General features: G+C 45.3%; 1 long non-coding RNA gene across 2 annotated transcripts in view; it reads right to left on the bottom strand.

Annotated features, from left to right (window-relative positions):
- LOC132023162 (uncharacterized) overlaps positions 1-3,883 on the bottom strand; it is a 41,922-nt gene that overhangs the window by 9,184 nt on the left and 28,855 nt on the right. The gene's annotated exons all lie outside the window — the stretch shown is intronic.

The following is a 3,883-nucleotide window of genomic DNA, read 5'->3' as shown; positions in this document are numbered from 1 at the left end:
GAGCCGCCGTTGTTTGGGTCTTTTCTTTGCGGGCACATGCTGCAGGGACTGCAGCCCGGCGGCCGGCGGAGCTGGCGAGACGGGCCGGGGCTTCAGAGCTGGCTGCCGTTGCCCACCATGATCGTTCACTAGCCTCAGGCGCTCTCATGGCCATTTTGCCTTCCTACTTGATAGAAGCCCCAGCTCTGCTGCGCATTTTTCCATTGTATTTATTGAGTTGGTGTATTTGACATTCACTTCTGGGGTCTGGTTCAAGATGACGATTTTTTTTTTTTTTTCGGGGAACCTCAAAGGTCACATTACCTGAGGTCATAGCAGCTGCTTTAAAGAGAAGTTTGCACTGGCCACTGAGGATTTATGCAAATTCCCTAGCATTAGTCGCCTGTCACGGTCATCCCTCCCTGCATCTGGGCATTGAAGAATTGGTTAAAGGTCCCATGAGACGAGGCCGGGCCTGTAAACTGTTGGTCACTAGCCTGTCACCAGCGGCCACCTCTTGCTCCAGGGCTAGCCAGGAAAAACAAACATCCCCCACAGGCCGAGCAGACCCAGGGTAGGAAAAATGGTGGCGCTTCTAGGTTTTGTTTTTGATGACTCCACACCACATTGTGAACTTCACGTAAGGAGGAGGCTGAAGGCTTGCTCTAAGACCCAACTCTGAGAGTGGATTTCCTAGCATCCAGCAAGAATCAGCAAGCAGATTAATCATCCGTGTGAAAATGCGGAGTGAGGCCTCTGACTAGCTGATTGTGTATTTTGCTGGGATCAGTGTTTTCTGAATGTTTACAGAGGATCGGGCTGCATGTTCAGGTTGCGGCTAGAGGGACCTTGGGCAGATTTTCAGTGATGCTTTCAAGATACAACCAAAGGCTGTTTCTAAATCCGAAGATTGGCATTTTAACAGAGCCCCTTTAAAGCAGTCATGCGGTACTTGTTGTGAGCCAACAGAGGGGCTGTGTACTTTCTCTAGAAACCTCAACCTCAAGTAATTAAGTATAATCAAGTAATTAATAATATACAGCGACTGAGCGAAATTAAAGTAAGACCCCTGTTGGAATTGAAGCTTCCAAAAGAGGTAGCTAGATAGGTTAACAAGACATGCTGTTAAATGACGGGGTTTGTTTTCTGCTTCAGAGTTAGCCAGAGTTTTCAGATGATCACATTTTCATTGTTTTTTAGCCTATGGTTAGGCCTCATCCCCTTTGACCTAAATGTCCTACATGTTACTTGATAGCACACAAACTGTATTGTTAATCACCATCCATTTTTGTGGGATGTGCTATAGCATTTCCCAAAAAACCTCACCTGTAACTTTGCAAAATGAATGTACCTCAGACATTCTCAATTTTTACTTAGGGTAGACCCACTCTACAAGTCCCCCTTGGATTTACATATACAGAGATCTTAAAGCAAGAGCGGGAATGTAAAGCATAACCTAATTCTCTTTCCTATAGAGATTCTATTTTATTTAAAATCTATTTTTACACTAGTTAGAATCCTGCTTTTTTGGCCAAGTATTTGTCTTGCATGTCTGACCTTGCAGAAGCTGGGGTGGATTGTAGCATACTAATTAAGAGAATTAGAAGTAGTTGACAAAGCTTGCTCGCTCCTCGTTTTCCCATGATCACCTCCATCACGCAGCCTTACCACCAGCTAGAAAAACAGAGATCTTCAGGACAGGTGAGCTAAGTGGTCTGAAAGGCTGTGCCCAGAGGAATGAGCAAATAGGCAAATGTTTCCAAACTACTTGAAGGTTTAAAAAATTTTTTCCAGAATAAAGAATCTTATCAAGATACATTAAGAAAATGTCTTTGATAAAGGTCAAAGAGTCATGTTTGAATTTGACAAAATTACAATAAGATAGAAACTGTTCATGTTTTCTTCAGGATGGAAATGAACCACTTAATATATCCATTCTACTTTGAACAATGAAATTCGATTAAAATAATCAAACTTTGAAATGGTTCTGCCCTGTGTGAAATTTGTGTCTCTCTGATTGACATTTTCTTGGGAGCTTCTATCTACATAACCTAAGAAGGTATCAGTGACCTGGATTTAAAAGAAGCATTAAAAATCATCGCCTCAGCACTAGAGTGAGCAGCTAGATCATTCATCTCTCCACCCCTTTGCTCCAACTTCCCAAACTCATAAAAAGTAGAATAAGGAGAATTATCTGAATTTGGAGGCTTGGGATAGGCTGAGACCCAGCACCCAACTCTTTGGCAAACGGAAAGCAATCAATATACGCACTGGAGACTTTTCCAGGCCCTATCCCAAACTGAGGCCGCTCTGTGTTTTGAAACTGCCCCAGGCGTGTCTGGTTAGGATACACTGGGTAAGGCAAAGCCCCAAAGCAACTCCCGGCTCCATGCTTGCCCAGGGAGCTTGTCCTCAGCAAGAGGGCTAGGAAACGAACCAGCCAGCCAGTAGTGTGGAGCGCTTGGCAAATCACAAATGAACAACCTTCTGTCATCACTTGGAAACCCCTCTCCTGGTACAGTCTGGATACACAAGTTACAAATACTACCCTTGAGATTTGGCTGCTGTGCGCTCTGCCACGTTGCTTGGGCTGGTGGCAGACAGGCTCACGTGATGAAGTCAATGCGCTTATCTATAAAAGGAAAGTAGCTCTCACATTTGAGGAAAGTGATTTCGTCTTCTCCAGGATAAAGCTGAATTAACTGCCGCAGTGAATTCTGCTGCGTTAATTTCTTTCTTGGCAGCAGAAGGGAGATTTTTCAGGAGTCTCTCATGACCCAGCTCCTGCTCCTTCGTGGTGCTGGGGGATGCCTACACTGCTCAAAGACCTGGCTGTCACCTTAAGTGAGTTTAGGAAGACACCAAGTGCTCTCTGACAGGCTTCTCTGCCTTTGGCCAGCCCTTTTCATTCTTGCCTGTGAAGGTTCTTGAAGTGGGAGTCCGAGAATATCTCCATAGTGTCTACACCAACAGATGTACCTTTTATTTCTCTTTTTTAAAGATTTATTTGAGAGAGAGCATGCGTGTGGGGGTAGGTGAGGGATGGTGGGGGAGGGAGAGGGAGGAATCTTCAAGCTGATGGTGGGGGAGGGGGAGTGAAGGAATCTTCAAGCAGACTCCCTGCTGAGCACAGAGCCTGACGGGCTGGATCCAAAGACCCTGAGATCATGACCTGAGCCAAAACCAGGAGCCAGACACTCCACCTACTGAGCCACCCAGGCGCCCCCAGATCTATCTTTTAAAAGTTAAAAAATTTTTAGGGGTACCTGGGTAGCTCAGTCATTAAGCGTCTGCCTTCAAGAGCTCAGGTCGTGATCCCAGGGTCCTGGGATCTAGCCTTATGTCGGGCTCACTGCTCCGCAGGAAGCCTGCTTCTCTCTCTCCCACTCCCCCTGCTTCTGTTCCCTCTCTTACTATGTGTCTCTCTCTGTCAAATAAATAAATGGAATCTTTAAAAAAAAAAAAAGTTAAAAATTTTTAAATAGCAGGCAAGAGTGAAGCAGTACTAGGGAGAAAAGCCTTTCCCTTCAGGAACCTCCCCACCCTGTTTTGCCCCAAAGCCAAAGCCAAGTGTCTCATCCTGTGCAGCGTGAAGTTCATTTCCACCCTGCACTGCCCTCAGCCTGGAGCAAACAAACATTTTGGCATTGGTGCATTAGGAGACCTCAGGGAAGTTATATAAAACTTCTTTTATTTTTTACCCTCTTTTGAAGAGGGATATGGGGAGGGCGTGTGGCCTCTTTATCCTGATTAATGTAGTAATCGACTCCTTTATGCCGCCTTTTCATCTTTTAAAGGTAATGGTAACCATTTACCACTTACTGGTAACCCTTTTTTCCTGGTCTCCGTGGGATTCCTGCCCTCCCCAGAATGCTCAGACACTTAACAGTATTAGATTCTGGGG

Source organism: Mustela nigripes, chromosome 8, assembly GCF_022355385.1.
Source record: "Mustela nigripes isolate SB6536 chromosome 8, MUSNIG.SB6536, whole genome shotgun sequence".
NCBI lineage: Eukaryota > Metazoa > Chordata > Mammalia > Carnivora > Mustelidae > Mustela > Mustela nigripes.
The sequence above is the reverse complement of the archived record's forward strand: the minus strand, read 5'-3'. Positions and strand labels throughout refer to the sequence as shown.